Below are 18,711 nucleotides of genomic sequence, written 5' to 3'. Positions count from 1 at the left end.
GGCCACTACACAACTAAAAACGAATAAACCACGTAAAGGTTTTTGCTCTCTTATGTACAATTTGTGAATGAGAAGGTTAAAGTTATTTTTAGTGGGATCCTATAATAGAAACATGGGTAGAAACACAGATGAGACACAAAAGCATTATTACTGTATATTATTTAAAAAATTAAAATTTTACATCTAAGTGTTTTTGTTCTATATAATATGCAATGTTAAAAAAAAACCCATTGCTAGTCTCCTCTTTCCTCCTATTCTTAGTATGTACAAAAAAAAATCATAGCAATGAAACTTTATTAAATGTATGTTATACTTTCATTCTACTATTTTCCATTAAATTACACTTCAGCCTTAACTTCATGATCCAAGGCAGCCATTCTCCTCCAGGATTCCACCAGAGGTTTCTAGGGGTTCCCTGAGCTGTCATTGGTTGATCTCCCTGTGGGTGGGTGCAGCATAGTGTAGCAGTATTGTTTCACACAAATTTCAGTTTCAATCAGTATACCTTGTATTGTAGCACAGGCAGAACCTGTATTGCAGAAAAGGCAGAAGAAACTTGTATTGTAGTCAAGGGAAACCATTCACAGCAAACCCAGTGGGAGAGGACCCAACCGAGAGCATTCACGAAATCCAACAGCGTGTAGTGGAGCAGGTGTCCACTTAACTGACAGCGTCTGTCTGGAGGGGCAGAATGGGGTCTGGTCATCTCATACCCAGAGTTAAAAAGTAAAAAAAAACTGCTGACCACCAAGGGTCACCTGGATGCAGCATTGCCAACCAGAACGCTGCCTCCAGGGACCAGGAAACCACAGAGAAACCAAGTTTCCCTTGAATCCAGGCTATGATACCGCTGTGGTCGTGAACCACCTACTGTGGAGGAAGAAGACTGCACCTGCCTACATCCCATTTAATGGTGTCTGCATAGTTCCAGAGCCAAACCACTTGACAGAGTAACACCAGAGATCTTTTACCTGTTTGTAAGGGTGGCATTCGGACCACAACAGTAAAGGTGGCATTTTTCCAACTGGCCACAAATGTAGGGGGTATTTTTACCACTAAACCCCAGTAGATTATATTTAGCAGTGGTTCCTTTAGATTTAGAATCTCTTTAGAGGGTTCTACGTGGGCAAGAAGGTTGAGAAAGGCTGACCTAAGGTGAATTAACTGCTTGTCAGGGTGTTTTTAATCTGTGGATACAATGGCAATAGCCAGGTCTTTTTATGTTCAGTAGTGAGGTCCAAGCAACTGAGATTTAATGAAAATGTTCATATCTTTCTCCAGATAACAACACCTCAAAAAGCAATTGTGTCATGCACCTGTATGCCGAGCCTGAGATGACGAGGGTGGCCTCTTGTACAGCACCCATCTCAGCACCCCTGGACATTGAGAGAGGGTCTGGAGGGGTAAAGGAAAGGCACAAGTGCCAAGGTGTGGACACTGTGAGCAGGAATTTGGGAGCACTGGTATCTGACGAGATGAAGTACAGCTGATGATATACGGATGCCAAGCCAAGCTGTGAGCAGAATCAGATTCAAGAACAAGCAGAGGCAATCAGGCAGTGAGGAACAGATTCACTAGACAAAAGCATGGTCAGTAGCCAAATCTAAGTCAAGGTTGGTAGCAGAGGCAGACAGCGAACAAGAGCAGACAAGGGCAATCTGAGAACAAGGTCAGAGAGGAAGCCAGATCAGTAACAGAATCAAAATGCAAATCAGGAATGGGATAAACATGAACTAAACTGACAACTGACAAGGGCTAGTGCAGATGTTCAGGTTTAAATAGGCTGCTTGGCAGTGGGTGTGCATGCAAGTTCACACGTGTGCATGCTCATATGTGTAAGCAATAAAGTATGTGCAGTCTATCTTCTATGCCTGTAGAAATTTACATGTCTATGCCTGACAGTGTGCCTTAGCCTGATGGCTGGCGCCATGTCCCTCTTTTTTTTTTGGATGAATTGACCTCTTTAAAGATGTGCCATTTCGTTCCTAGAATTGTTATACTGCAGTAAACTGCTCAGGCAATCACTACGTTTTTGAAGTTGCTTGTTTGAAATGCCGGTTTAAAGAAATGTAGTGGTGAAAAAAAAAATCACTTGTGGATTTAGCCAATCATTTTTTGCGTATTTATTTATTGGTCCACATAACCTGTTGAATCTCAGGGTGAGTCCCCCTCTTAGATAATTGGGATGTTTGCAAACACATGGCAGAATCCCATAATTTAGTTATGATGATAGTCATTAATGAACCCAAATAAATCATGAAGTTTGACACTTATACATTGTAATAACAATTATTTCTTCATAAATTATTAGCTGAGGAAAGAGAGAACACCATTGGTTCTATGTCCTTCCTTACTATAGAAGATAAATGTGAGAAGTGATTGGACATCACAAGTGTACATAATTTAAAGTTGTCGCTGTGCTTGCTTCGGCAGCACAAAAAATTGGAACTATACAGAGAAGATTAGTATGATCCCTGCTGAAGAATGACATGCAAATTCGTATTCAAATTCGTATTCAAAGTATTCAATATATTTGGTCAGCACGCATTTTTTTGCTGGTCGTTTTTTTTTCTTTTTCTTTGAACCATTGAGGCAACTATTAGTACGTCCAAAACCATTTTTCCTGCCTTATCATCTGCTTGTCTATATGGGACAATCCCCACTCTTTGTAATGTATGTCCATGTCACGCTTCCTGGTTTTGTGCTGTCCTCTGTTTCCTTCTTAAGGTACTGTTTATCCAATATGATTATATATTGATCGCCACCGCTGTTTGGCCACATCCCTGACTACGTCAATTGATGACGAAATGTGTTGGGTGGAGCCTACGGTGTGTGACGCGATTACGGGCGAGGGACGCGGTGGCCATTTTGTTGGTTGGAAACCAACACACGCTATAGACACTGGAGGATATATGACACACTGTGTATCTTCGGCTTTGCTGTAAGTGGCTATAACCTATTTTGAATAAATATTACCAAGTGTGCTGCACTATGAGAGGTGTTCTTTGCCTTATCCCTACATGCATTGATGATCTCGTGAGAGGGACAACAGTTTATGATTGAGTGAAAATACTGGGAGGATCTGTCCTGCTATCCTTACCTGGATTAAGATCGCGGCTATTTGTGATCTTTGATCGTCATCCGGTTTAAGAGTTCTGCTGCCTGTGATCCTTGTGATGAGGATCATGGTCATTTGGTAAGAGGCTGTGTGAATATTCCCGGTGACGGTTTTCCTCTATTTTTCACCAATTTGAAGACTTTCCGACTTGGGTGAACACCTTCCTATGGTTTCTTCCTATGTGAATGTGGACTTGGTGGCTTCACATATTTTTTCAGCCCTACACCTTTATTTTAGTATCCAATATGATTGCGCGGACATTTGTGCTACTTGCCTACCTTAGTATTGTCGCTTTATGGTTATTGTCTGTATTTTTTCTTCTCTTGTGGAAAATGAATAAACATGTATTTACCACCAAAGTTGTCACTGCATTTCGTCCAGAAATTGTATTGTGTGTGTGTTATCCTTGCTGTACAAAGGAAGGATTGCAAATAGTGATGGGCCGAACGCCCCCCTGTTCGGTTCGCACTAGAACATCTCGAACAGGGAAAAAGGTCTAGCGAACATGCAAGCTATTAAAATCTGTGGGACAAGAACATGAAAAATAAAAAAGTTCTAATTTTAAAGGTTTATATGCAAGTTATTGCCATGAAAAGTGTATGGGGATCTGGGTACTGCCCTGGGGGACATGTATCAATGCAAAAAATTTTTTTTAAAACAATCATTTTTACAGGAGCAGTGATTTTAATGATGCCTAAAGGAAAACAATAAAAATGAAAAATTCCTTTAAATATCATGCTTGGGGGGGTCCCCCCCCTAAAATCCATACCAGACCCTTTTCTGAGCAAGCAGCCTTGCAGGTCAGGAAAGGGGGGGCGGACGAGGGAGCGCCCCTCCTGAACCATACCAGGCCACATGCCCTCAACATGGGGGGGTGGGTGCATGGGGCAGGGGGGGCTTGATGGGGACAAAGGCCTCTTCCGGACAACCCTGGGCTGTGGTTGTCAGGGCCTGTGGGTGGGGGGGCTTATCAGAATCTGAAAGCCTCCTTTAACAAGGTGCCCCCAGATCCTGCCCCTCCCCATTCACCAAAAAAGTGTAAAAAAGTAAAAACCACAGAACACAGTTTTGGCCATGTCCTTTATTAAAAAGAAAAAAATAGTGTCCCTCGATGTAAATCACGACGCCCCGCCGGACCTGAAAAAAATTTAAAAATTCAAAAACGCTTTGCCTCTTTAGAGGCTACCCGCCACCTGCCTGATCCTCAGCTTTGACAGTTCTTTTATAGGCAAGGGGTGGGGCCACCCAGTAACATCACCCGGTGGTACCACCCCTTTCTGACGTCATGTGACATTAATTTTACAAAAGCATCTTGGCCATCTGTTTCTGAGATTACTGGCAATATTGCATCTAGTCAATCTCTCTTGACCCACTGTTTCCTAACCTGCCTCCGTGGGAGACAGCATTCTCGCACCATATTTCCAGGCTTGCCACAATTGTAACAAGTCAGGCTGGGGAACTGTTTTCCCCACTCCCCAGGTCCTTTAGTGACCTCACTGGCCAACATCATTGTTTGTGTTTTCTTTGCCTCCATATCATCCATATTCTTTTGTATAGTGTATGCTACAGTGGTCAAAGCTTGCAGACTCATGGTTTTCCACTCCTGTTCCCCACAACGTGACTAACATGGGAGCCAGGGCAGCAGAATCTGGGTCCTGCCCTGTCTCTGTAACAGCCATTTGGAATTTGTCAGTATATTCTTGTACTTCTTTCTTAATCCCCTGTGACATTGTACTCACCTTAGTCCAGGAAGCAGCAGGAAATATTTTCCCTATTGCCCCCGTCATCTTTGTACACTGACTTATAGCAACTTCTGGGGAATCTTCCGGATTTGGGGTCTTACCTACAGTAGATCCTCCATCTTGTATAACTCTGCTTCCCCTAATATTCATAATCACTTGCTCTAGCTACTCCTTTGATTATATGTAAAATATCTTCCCAGTTCGCTCTATAACTTGTTGTTATGTTACATATTTGTTGAGCGAACATGCTGTGCCTTGGTTTTGGAATAGTATATAAAAATGTATTTATTTCCCTGGGAGTCCTTACTAATGTTAAATGCTGGTTTTGATCATATGCTCTTTGTTCCCTCACTGGATATAGTCTCTCTTTTAACTTCCTTTTTCTCTAAGGTTGTAATGAGGTTCCCTATTGGCCTCTTCAGTGGTATCAGGAGCGTCCTTCTGATCCCACTCCTTGTCAAGGGGCACCCCAAAGCACCCTCCCCATGTTGAGGGCAAGCGGCCTGGTATGGTTCAGGAAGCTCACTCATCCCCCCCATTTCCTGGCCTGCCAGGCTGCACACTCGGATATGGGGCTGGTATTTATTTTGGGGGCGACCCTACGCCGTTTTTTTTTATATTGGCGTGGAGTTGTCCTTAAAATCTGTACCAGACCCAAAGGGCCTAGTATGTTTTTTTTGGAGGGGGCACACCCCCCTTTTTTTTTTTTTTTTTTTTTTTTTTTTTAATTTTGGCATGGAGTTACCCTTAAAATCTATACCAGACCCAAAGGGCCTGGTATACATTTTGGGGGGACCCCACACCATTTTTTTTTAATTCTGTCATAGGGTTCCCCTTAACCACTTAAATACAGAACACTTTCAACCCCTTCCTGCCCAGACCAATTTTCAGCATTCAGTGCTCATTGGCATCTATGGAAAATCTTGGTCAGCTTGACATGGCACTGCTCCCCATCTTTAACATTGGCGTCTATGGGAAATCTTGGTCAGCTTGGCATGGCACGGCTCCCAAACTATAAGTGACAGGGACACAAAACTTGGGCAGCACCGAGAGGGGACCCAGGACTACAACATATTCATACACTTTAAAAGTGGAGTATGCCTGTGTACTACATTGACTGCACTAAACTGACTGAACTCACTATCCACTAACTACCTGCCTAATCTCTATTGGAGCCAGAGATGTATAAAGTACTAGAGACCCAGACTTGAGTAAAAGTACAAGTGCTCTATCAAAAAAGTGACTTGAGTAGAAGTTGAAGTGCTCTTTAAGCACCACACTTAAGTAGAAGTACTAAAGTATTCAACATTTTTTGTACTTAAGTATTGCAAGTAGTTTATTTTAAAATGTACTACTCAAGTACCGAAAGTAAAAGTACAAGTATTGTGTTATGTAGTTATTAAAGAAAGTAGTCAAAAGGCCAGGGCCCCCCTCCCATTTTTAGATCCCCTTAGAGCAGGCCAGGGTCCCCTTCCCATTACAGATTCCCCTTAGAGTAGGCCAGGGTCCCCCTCCCATTATAGATCCCCCTTAAAGCAGGCCAGGGTCCCCCTCCCATTATAGATCCCTCTTAGAGCAAGCCAGGGCCCCCATCCCATTATAGAGCCCCCTTAAAGCAGGTCAGGGTCCCCTTCCCATTATAGATTCCCCTTAGAGCAGGCCAGTGCCCCCCTCCCATTATAGATTCCCCTTAAAGCAGGCCAGGGTCCCCCTCCCATTATAGAGCCCCCTTTAAGCAGGCCAGGGTCCCCCTCCCATGATAGATTCCCCTTAGAGTAGGCCAGGCCAGGGCAGGTCCCTCCCCCCATTGAATAGATCCGATCCCCTTAGTGAGTGACTTGACTTCAAGACAGTTCTTACTTCTCCTACCTTAGGCTGTCTCGAGTCCTCCAGCCTCTCTCTCCACATTACCCAGTCCAGTCCCCCCTGCTGAAAGAAGAATATATTCCTACCTCCATCCAGTTCTCACGCGCTGGGCGGCCGCGCTGCACAGTGCCCAAAAACAGTCTAGTAGTCTAGATTCTAGTAACTCACAGTCCCTCCCGCAGCCAGGGCCCAGAGAGATCACTCCGCAGGCAGGTGTCTCTCCTCTCTCGCCACCACCACTTCACTTGAGAGCCGAGCGGGAGGCGGGACTCGGGCCGAGGCGAGGGAGGGCAGAGGCGGCGAGGCTCTGCCCCTGAGCCATCGCATCGGGTCAGGGATTGGTCGTGACTTGTGAGTCTCGGAGACAGTGAGACTCGAGTAAAAAAAGTCAGCGGCGGTGCGGATTTGGAATGGAATGACTCGTAACATTTTTATAATTGTAACGAGTAATGATGCAGCAAAAAAAATATTGGAACAAAAGTATTAAACTCATCGAAAATATGTACTGAAGTAAAAGTGGAAGTAGGAGAAAATACTCTAGTAAAGTACAGATACCGCTTTTTAATACGTAAGTACAGTAGTGAAGTCGTTCTACTTCGTTACTATACATCTCCGATTGGAGCACACTATACACGGCTGCCGCGTAAGCAGCAGCCTTATATAGTGTGAGCCCCTGACCCATGATTGGTCAAAGGCACCCTGCCTTTGGCCAATCATGGCTCTGACAGGACATTGTGCTGTGATGGGCCAAAGCATACAGGTCAAGTGTATGCTTTGACAGATCATCAGCAATCAATGCACTGCAACAGCGCATTGCAATATGGGGTGCTCATCGGCGGGTGAATTTACAATTGACTCAAACACAGAGCCCACCCCTAGTTGCAAAAGGATAGTCACATATTATAAAATGTATTATGCAATATAATCCCTTTCAACATGAGATACCTAGAGAAAAGGCAGGGTCCCTATGTATATTCAGAAGCACATCTGTCACAGGCATCTTTGTATGCTGCCATCATGACATACAGCATCCTTAAGAATCAACCTGCTGGATTCCAAACATCTAGGATAGGCCATCCCCTTTTCATTATACGGGCATCTGTCTTTGGTCTCTTGCACATGACTGTAAAGTAGAGTGTACGGATGTACATTGTAAAATATGTTTGTTGTTGTGACATCCGGGAGCCATAGCTGCAGAGTATTTTAGCCCATAGGACCGCATTACAGGAAACTCCATGCGCACCTAGCACCAGCACTGGCACATGTATGGACCTATTTTTTCAAATATCACCTTTTGTAAAATATACCCATATGCACACAACTTTTTCTGTAATGCAATCCTATGGGGAAAATACAGGAGTGAATTGGCTCCTGAATGCTTCAACAACAGATGTATTTTACTCTGTCTCTACCCAACACTACTTGCGAAATGCACTCCACTCTTACAATCAGCTCCACTCCACATACTTGTTCTGGAACTGACACACTTTTCCTAGTGCAGTGTAAAATAGAATCTTGCTATACATTAATATATGCTAAAATTTTCTTTTATAAATGATCCCTGGTAATATTGTGGTGTTGCTATTGTATGAATATTTCAACCCCAGGTCATCACATTACCTAATATGATATTTGTATGTTATGTTTATTTTCAAAGATACTGAATAATAGACATATTGTTATCTTAACCTTTTTATCTCCCCTGTGCTGTACAAAAATCATGTAGAGTTTTTTTTAACCTGGGTCCAGCTGCAGTTCTCTGAAACTTTTTACAATTATTATATGTCATAATTTCGCTAGCTTGAACCTTGTATATAGGATATATGTTTAAAGTACATACATCAATTATTTAAAGCCTTTTACATTCATGGTATTCAAAGTAAAAAAAACATTTTGTCTCTGTTTTTAGAAGTATTTATTTAAATCCTAACAAGTCAGATGGGCAGCCTTCACCTGCCCCCCTTCTCCATGGAGATCCCCCCACATTAAAATTCATACTTTTTCCAGAAGTTTTCTAATCATTCACATGTTCAACAGGGTCCATTTTAATTTCTTCTTCCCTTCAGCGGTGGATGGTATTGAATTCTGCAAATAACTTTACTTCTGCAGGATTGTACTGTGACCCCAGGCTGATGTATTGACCCATCATCAGGGAATGGGTTGAATGACTGAACATAATTCAACTCATAAGAGGACCAGCAAATGCTGCCATGTCTGTGGAGGACAGCACTAGAGAGAAGGTGAGTATTGCAGAGAATGCTAAAGTTTTGTTTTCACATGTGTTAGGCCCAGAATTAGGCTTTAAAGTAACATTTGCAATAAATATTGTGCTCACTAGAAATACACTATACTTTTGTTTAGCACATTTATAAAACGTTTATTAAATAATGCACAGGTTTAGTACAAAACTCACAGTCGTAACACAGAGGTCACCCCTCACAAGTAGGCCATAGATGGGAGTCACATAATAATACATCAGGTCATGGTATATTTTCTTCAGATAATAAAGAGAGTAGAGGAGAAGTATACATACAGGTTTCCATTATAGAAGGATGATAAAGCCTAAGCAGCATCCCTAATATAAGACAAATGTCACTCAAATTGTTCCTCCTTCCGAACATTGCCCCAGGATAACACCCCAGTCAAGGCTGTAAGTTAAGGGGTTAAGGGGGGGTGGAATATGGGAAAGTGTGAGGGAGGGAGAGGGAGTAGGGTGGAGAAAAGGGGGATGAGGAAAGGGGAGAAGGGGAGGAGAAGCAACCATGAGGAAGAGGGTAGATCAGGGAAAGAGTGCAGCTTGAGCTGCAACCTAAGCCCTCATCAAGTACACATAATCAATCACATCTGATCCATATGCATCTATCAGAGCTGACCATATTTTGTAAAACTTTTTTTGAACAGTTTCTGCTCTCATAGGTTATTTTATACAGTGGCAAAACCACATTCACCACAGATTTCCAACTACACGCAGTAGGTGGAGCAGATTGTTTCCATCTCAGAAGTAGTTCCCTAAAGGCAAAAAAAGTGCAAAGAAAAAAAACAGATTAAAATATATAGTAGTTTCTATATTTTCCATAATTCCCAGCAACACCATTTCAGATTCAGCTGTAGAGACAAGTCACAAGGATCATTCAGAGCATCAACCACGATTCCCAATAACAGCGAATAGATTGCCATTGCCACACTATATGGAAGAAGGGTCCAGTAGATGAGTGGCAGCGTGTACAGAGGGGAATAACCAAAGGGTGAATGGCCGCTAACCTCTGTGGGGTATAATAAACCCTATGTAAGAACTTCAACTGTATAAACCTATCTCTAGAGGGGATCATATCGGTGACATAGGAACCTACACAGTCCTCCCAATCATCGTCAGTAAGGTCAGAGATGTCCTTTTTCCATTTGTCAAAGGTTTTGATGGAATTAGGGGCGTAATGATTTTCCCAGCACCTTCGACATTAGCAAGCACTCCACTGAATCCAGTTGCAACACAATTGGGTCTGGAATTTGTGCCTCAACAGCATGTCTCAGCTGGAAATATTGAAAGTACATGGACGCCGGTAATGCAAACTTCTCTCGCAACACTGCAAAGTAGGAGAATTTCCCATCTGTATTAACATGCTTCGAGGCCACAATTCCCTTGGTCACCCACACCTGGGGTTCTGAAAGGTGAAAGGGGTGTTGCAATTGATGAATACTCCAAAGAGTAATATGAGGGGAATAGGTAGCATCTTCCCTATAGACTTCTCTTGCCTGCACCCAAACTCTAATCATTGTTCACATAGGTCCCATAACCAAGGGATTGTAACGCTCATGCGTTTTTGTTAGTGGATGGATTTGCAGCTGCAGAATTGTCACACTCAGTAGTCGTGTAGAGATTCTGTTGAACAAACATATCCAACTCTCAGGACTTCATCACTGTGCACAGCCTGTTTATGCCATATACATACACTCAATCTGATGTTAATGGAGGGATAGAATATGTGAGAGTATATAGGTGAGAGACAGGCTATAGTATGGTGAGCACCTAGGAGTAGTATTAGGAGAGTGTTTAGGTGATGGTAGTAAGCAGATAGGTTCTAATGTCAAGTATAGTGCAGATGGTAGGGGACAGCAGATGGAGTATACAAGACAGAGTAACCTAGTGCAAGGATAGTTGATGGTAGTCCCAAGAGCTAACAGTCTATGCAGATGAAAGGAAATAGCTTAGATAGAGATAGTCCTGGTATATGCAGTAGATGACAGTAGAAGTGCAGGTTAGTAAGGAATCCCCTGTGGGGTACTTATCACTAGATAGGTAGTAGTAACAAAGTTCAGTAGTGAGAGGTGATCCAGTAGCGAGATACGGATCGGCAGCGAGGTTCCGGTTCAGTTCAGGCAAGGGAATAGCCAGCAGTTCCAGCTTCACAAGAGAAGGTGCGGTGAACATGCGGTTTGAACGAGCAATGAGTGAGAGAAAGCCGGCGATTGAAATAGCCGCTCATAGCGGCGCTCGGCGATGATGTCATTGCCCTTAAAGGTGTATGCGTCCCATTTGGATACCAACTTCAGATACTGCTGCCCAACTGTCAGACCTCAGATACTGCGCCAGTTCAGAGCTGAGGGTGGCACCTTCTTAGCTCCGATGTACTACCACCACCAAGGGAAGTGCTTCCCCTCACTCTGTACTGCTGTTGTATCTGGGTTCTGGTGAGTGGATTGGGGGGGGGGGGGTGTTAATGGACGGGGACATGTGCAGTGAGGCGAGGGCATAAGATTTGACAACTGGATGCTGGCCCATGCTTTACACACTCCTGGTGCCTGTACTCTGTGTGTTATGCACTTCTAGCCCCTACACTACACACACTGTTTTTAACATTTTACACTCCTGACCCTTACACCCAGTACATTCCATACATATCACCCCTGCGCTCTTTATCCTATAGTGTACACTACATACTCTAGCCCAAAGTATTTATTGTCTCAATACTTGCTCATTTATAAGCAATTACTGATTATGATTTTTTTTAGGATAGGCTGAGACAAAGTGTTAGCTCTCTGTCAATATTCTGTGTGCAAAAAAGCATCTGTAACTTAAGAGTTAAATTTTTTAAAATTGACGTTGTATGCCATGCATACAGTGAGTACACTTTGGTTTTATTGAGCAATGTCCCTTTAAGACCATCCCACTGACCATTGTGATAGCATGCCCAAGAGTTTCCCAGGTCTTTCATAAACCCACTAATGCCCCTGGACTGAGTAGAAATGTCTGTCCCCTTTGTGGAGAAGCAGCACATTCTGCAGAGGTCTGACACCCCCACTGAGTCAGATTTATAGCTCTACAGTCAACCAAACTCATGCTTCCCAGTGATTGGAGAACTCTGGTTCTGACTCTGCAGGGGATTTGTCAAACCATTGCAAAACGACCTTTGCCTCTCCATAAGAGCAAGAGTCTCACTCTCCAGTACTCTGGCAGGGGCCAGGCTTTTTTACTCAGGCTGTGGTTGTTTTCTAAAAGAAAATAAATGGTAAGACTTTTTTCTAGATGCCTCTAGAGTCTAGAATATACTTATATAAGTAACTTAAACTGATAGTTCGATTTTACTATAATAAAGTATAACTAAAGGCAAAACTTTTTTTTTTAGTTTTGCATAGAGGGGAGAGGGATTAGAACACCTGCCAAGGTTTTATTCCCATCTGTGTTCCTATTAAGGAGACTAACCCTCTCTATTTGTCCTGTTTACCATTATCATTAAGAGCCGGTTCACATACAGGCGACCCAACTTGCCGGGGCGACCTTTGAAGTCGCGGTGCACAGCGCGCACCGCGACCTCAGAGCGACATGCACTGACTTCATATCATTAAAGTCAATGCAGGTCGCTCCAGGTCGCCCCAAAGTAGTACAGGACCCTTTTTCTAAGTCGGAGCGACTTGTCCTGCTCCTATTAGAACGGGTCCTGTGCTAATCTATGGCAGGCGACCCACGGCGACTTGTCAGGCGACCAAGTCTCCTGACAAGTCGCCCCAGTGTAAACCGGCTCTCAAAGTGAAAGTAAAAGAAAATCCCATATTTTGGGTTGTAATAGAAAACGAATAAAGGGGAAATCTTCCAATGGGGACACTAGGTCTGGTGATCTGGGGGGCCCCAAGGAACTCCCTTAATTTGCAAGGATTTCCTCTCACTTCCTGTTTTGGCTATGGGACAGGAAGTGAAGGGAAATCTCCGCAATGGTGAAAAAAAATCTGACAGGCATTATAACCCTCCCATGCTCTATCCAAAATGAAAAAAAAGTTTTGCCTATAGTTTTACTTTAATACAGTGTTCACTGGTGTCATCTCCCTACCCCAAGCCTGCTGACTAAATCCCAAAGAATTCCCAAGTAATGAAAGGGGTTGTCATGCAAATCAACACTTGCGATAAAATCTCATCACTCATTTACAAATAATAGACAATTTATGAGACGGTACAAAGAATAATTGCCATTTAAGTATCTGGAAACCCACTTAACCTTCTTACAGAAGGATAAAAGCCATAGCATCTGAACATATCACATGACTGTCCTTATACTGTAAGCACATATCAGTTTACAATATACAATAGTTAGTTGGGTATCCTATATGACTGGGATACCCAAATAATTATTGTATATTGTAGACTGATATGTACTTATAAGGACAGTCATGTGATATTCTCAGATGCTATGTTTTTTTTTATCTTTCTGTAAGGAAGTTTGATACTTTAACCCCTAGATGCCAACCGCACACATATATGCGGCTGCTCGCGGATGAGCCTTAATGCTGAATGGCCACATATATGCAGCTCTGTTAAAACTATTTACCTTGTTCTCTGTGCTCTCTCAGCGTGGTAGCAGGTGTGTAGCGGGAAGCTTTCAGATCATGTGCCCGCTGTGACAGCCAATCACAGTAGTCACATGACCCGAATGCCCGCCTCCTGGCTTTTAGAACCCTTAACCACTTAAGCCCCGGAGGATTTGGCTGCTAAAAGACCAGGGGGTATTTTGCGATTCGGCACTGCCTGACTTTAACGGACAATTGCGCGGTCGTGCGACGCTGTACCTAAACAAATTTGACGTCCTTTTTTTCCCACAAACAGAGCTTTCTTTTGGTGGTATTTGATCACCTGTGCGATTTTTTGATCACGCACTATAAACAAAAAAATGCGTCAATTTTGCAAAAATAACAATATTTTCACATTTTTTTATATGAAATTCCCCAAAAAAAAAAGTAAAAATCAAAATTTTTTTAACATTTTCGACCAATTTGTTTTATGCTACATATGTTTTGTAAAAAAAATCGCAAAAAGCGTATTTTGATTGGTTTGCGCAAAAGTTATCGCGTTTACTAACAAAGGGAAAGATTTTTGTCATTTTTGTTGTTTTTTTTTTAACGCGTAATGGCGTCGATCTGTGATTTTTTTGCGGTACTGCGACATTGGGGCGGACAGATCGGACCCTTGACTGACATTTTTGACACTTTTGGGGTTACCAATGACTCTAACTGTGATTGGCTGTGGCTTGAGCTGTAGGAACACTGATCAACGGTTCTACATAGTAGAACCGTATGATCAGTGTTTCTACACAGGGGAGAATGACAGGGTCCGCCGGTCACACGCACAGGGGGGGTCCGTGACCGCGCGGGAGCGCGCCGCCGGCGGCGCTTGCTTGCTCCCCAGAGCCTCACAGGCTAGTGACGTATATATTTGCCTGTGAGGGGCTGACAGCCGCAGTATATCTACTTGCGGCGGTCGGCAAGCGGTTAAAGGGTCCTGAGGTGGTCGACAGGAAGGGGTTAAAGTACAACTTTAGTCAAAACTTTTTTTTCTTCATTTCGGATAGAGTAATGGAGGGTAATAACCCCTGCTGGGGTTTTTTGTTGCCATTTGTGTCCTATTGGGGAGATTTGCCTTCACGTTCTGTCCCATAGCCAAAACAGGTAGTGAGAGGAAATCCCTGCAAATTAAGAGAATCCATTGGGACCCCCCGGGTCAACAGAACCAGTGTCCCCATTGTAGAGTTTCCCCTCTATTACTGTTCTGGGGACAAGCCAAAATTAATAGTAGACAGGACAAATAAAGGAGGTGAATTTCCCTAATGGGGACACAGATAATGAAAACTTACAAAAAAAAGTTTTACCTTATTGGAAATTAATCTTTGTACAATCTAATAAATTGTTTGCTTTTATAATTGAGTAGTGAGATATTAATTATTGCAAGTGTTGATCTCCATTACAACCCACTTCAGCCCCGGAAGGTTTTACCCCCCTTATTGACCAGGCTATTTTTTGCGATTCGGCACTGTGTTTTTTTTTAACTAATAATTGAATGGTCATGCAACGCTGTACCCAACCCAAATACAATTGATGTCCTTTTTTCCCACAAATAGAGCTTTATTTTGGTGGTATGTGATCACCTCTGTGGTTTTTAGATTTTGTGCTATAAACAAAAAAAGAACGACAATTTTGAAAAAAAAAAAAAAAAACAACAATATTTTTTTCTTTCTGCTTTAAAACATTCCCAATAAAAAAAAAATTGGTAAATACAATCCCAAAAAGTGTATGGGTCCTTTCACACGGCCGCTCCGCTGCTTTCCGTGTGTCCGCAAATCATCCTATTTTTTTGCGGATGATTTGCGGACATAATGTAAGTGAATGGCACTGCGGGTGTCAGCGGAATACCATTTGCTGACACCCGATTTTCCTCCTGTCAGTTCTGTTCCGTTTTTATGAACGGAACAGAACCCTATTTTTCCTTCCGTGTAAAAAACGGAAAGGAAGGAAAATCGGATGTCAGCGGTGTCATCCGCTGACATCCGCAGTGCCATAGACATACATTATGTCCGCATATCATCCGCAAACGGATGGGATGATATGCGGGCACACGGAGCGGATGACAGAAATGTCATCCGCTCCGTGGAAAAAAAAAAGTCCCGCAGCGGACCTTTCACACGGAGCGGCCGTGTGAAAGGAGCCTAAATTAAATGGTTTTTCACAAAAGTTATAGCGTTTACAAACTATGGTATAGATTTTTGGACTTGTTGTTTTTATTAGTAATGGCGGCGATTAGCAACATTGCGGCCAACAAATCTGACACAAAGTGACACTTTTTGGGGACCAGTAACATTAATACAGTAATCAGTGCTAAATAATATGCACTGTTACTGTATAAATGACACTGGCAGGGAAGGGGTTAATACTGGGGGTGATCAAAGGGTTAAGTGTGCTCCTAAATTGTGCGGGGGTGCGGGGTAAACTGTGGGGGGGGGGGGCTCTGTGACAGGAACACAGAGATCGGTGAGACATATGATCTCATTGTGCCTGTCTGACAGGAGAGCTGCCTGCTTATGTAAACAAGTCCTATCAGTTTCTCTGAAGATTGCGGGAGGGCGGTGGCAATCGCGCCCGCTCCTCGCGCTGCCTGGCTACCACTGTGTCTAATCACGGCGGAAACACGGCTCCAGCGGCGCGCGTGCGCAGCCGAGACCGCATGCACATAATCACGTAGATCTATGTGATTATGCACAGCCGAGCCGCCCTGCCGCAGTAAACCTGCATGGGTGGTCGGCAAGTGGTTAATTCTTTGTGATTTAACGTATTGGGGTGATCAACCCCGCACAATCAATATATATCAGATTAGAATCACCACAAATGAAATCCTAGTAGAAGTTTTTTTTGTTTTCTTCAAATCTGCTGATTAGATAGTGAAAGAGCAATATCTCTGCTTACCCTGCTGTCTTCTCCTGTCAGCTTGTTCAGCATGTATACACAAATCTTAAAGCGGTAGTATCCCGCTTTTTTTGACTTTTAACTACAGGTAAGCCTATAATAAGGCTTACCTATAGGTACAATTAATATCTCCTAAACCTGCACGGTTTAGGAGATATTACCACTGCATGCAGCCGCTGACGAGTGCGGCGCATGCGCTCTGAAGGTCCGGCGGACCTTCAGAGTTCCTTTCCGGGAATTGCCGGAAAATTACTCCCGCGCGCATGCGCAGGAGTGACGTCATCGCGGCTCTGGCCACTCACAGCACCGGAGCCGCGGAACCCGGAAGAGACGCCGTGGGATCATGTCCACTCCCACAGCGGTGGTAACTAATTTATAATGAGCTAGTATGCAATGCATACTACCTCATTATGCCTTTGTCTTGCAGGGTTTTTTTTTTTTTGTCATTAGAGTTTACTACCGCTTTAAGCTGGCCATACACTAGCCGAAAAATCATTCAAACTCATTTTCAAAAAATGAAAAATCAGCCTTGAGAGCAGACGATCGTGCCATCATGTAATGACCGAATTTCGAACGATAAATCGTTCAATGGACATAAATGAATCAGTTTTTTGTTCAGTTTGTCACATATGCCTAGTGCAAACAGTTCGGGCGAGAAACACATTAACCTTTCAATTTATCGTTCGTTCAGCAATTTTCTAAACTGTTCCTTCAATTTTTCGGCTCTGAAAAGTTAAAACTGATTTTCTATTTGTGCCCATTAACTCGATGAAAAATGAACGAATGGACCAAATGAGAGATTTTCAAACGATTTTTCGGCTAGTGTATGGCCATCATTACCTAATTGACTTCCAGCCCTGCCCCTCCTTCCCCCAGAAAAATGCAGAATATGTGTGTATTGCATGTTTTTTTTCTCTTGTAACTACTATAACATAATTATAGCATTTTCAATATTCAAGTTCAAAAGTCAAGATGAAGAATTTAGGGACATAACCTCAAACTAGCAGGGGGAAATTTATCTTAGAAAGTATTATTTTTCTGAAAGAGTAGTTGATGCTTGGAATAGACTTCCAGCAGTGGTAGTGAGCCAGTCAACAGTAAATGGATTCAAACATGCTTGGGACAAACATGGATCTATACTCAGACAAAGACCATCACTCAGGCAAAAAAGCTGGGAAAATAAAAAACACCAAAAACATCTATAAATATTAAACAATGGACCACTTGGTGTTTTTTTCTGCCATCGCTCCTCTATGTTTCTTTCATCTAAAATGTTCTATATAGTATATTGATTGCCCCGGTACACTTCTGGCATTTTCAGAACACTAGATAATAACAAATTAAACATGGTGCTAATGTTAAAGCAGGTGAATACCCCGCTTTGTCATTTTTCCCTACAGGTAAGCCTATAATAAGGCTTAACTGTAGGTAAAATGAATATCTCCTAAACCTTCACCATGTAGGAGATATTCACCCTGCATCCAGCCACTGACGTCAGCTGTGCATGTGCTCTAAAGGTCCAGCATATCATGCCGGAAATTGAGAGCTTCTTGCCAGGACCCGCAAACCCGGAAGAAACGCCGGAGAAACATGTCAGCCCCCTCAGCGGTGACTGGGCGCAGCTACAGGGGATTCGTTCTAAGGTAAGTATTTCATAATGTACTAGTACATGCCATTGTCTTGCATTTTTTTTTCTAGATTATACAACCACTTTAATGGCTTATTGGCCCAATTGAGTAGGTAAGGCAACAAGGGCGTCCGCAAGGAGGGGCAAGCCCCCCCCCCCCCGGAATCTCAACTTCCCCTTTAAAGTGGTTGCTAAGCCACTTTTGCTATCCTGTCTGATCTGTTTACTAATCCTGTGTGCCCGTGCCCGTGCCCCTGTGTCTGTGTATGTGTTTTAAAAAGATAAGCCATTCTTTACCAGTTTTCAGAGCACCGATCGCCACTCACGTGACCCGCCAGCTCTTTCCTCTCCCTGTCTGACAGCTGCCTGCAGTGGGCGAGGCCGAGGATTCCAGCTGACGTCAGTCGGGAGGGAAGGAGGAGAGGCCGAGAGGAGGAGAGAGGCGGCGGGTCATGTGAGCAGCGACCAGCACTCTGAAAACTGGTAAAGAGTGGCTTATTTTTCCCCTTTAAAAATAAATATTTGCGAGTCTTGGCTCGCGCGGTGACTGACATCAGCAGCCGTGCGGACCGCTGTCCTCAGCCCCAGGCCCTGGCGCTATCATTCCAGGAGAGGGGGAGCCCGGGGCAAGGAAATTGAGG

Source organism: Pelophylax lessonae (genome assembly GCF_965119305.1).
Source record: "Pelophylax lessonae genome assembly, chromosome: 1".
Classification (NCBI taxonomy): domain Eukaryota; kingdom Metazoa; phylum Chordata; class Amphibia; order Anura; family Ranidae; genus Pelophylax; species Pelophylax lessonae.
The sequence above is the reverse complement of the archived record's forward strand: the minus strand, read 5'-3'. Positions refer to the sequence as shown.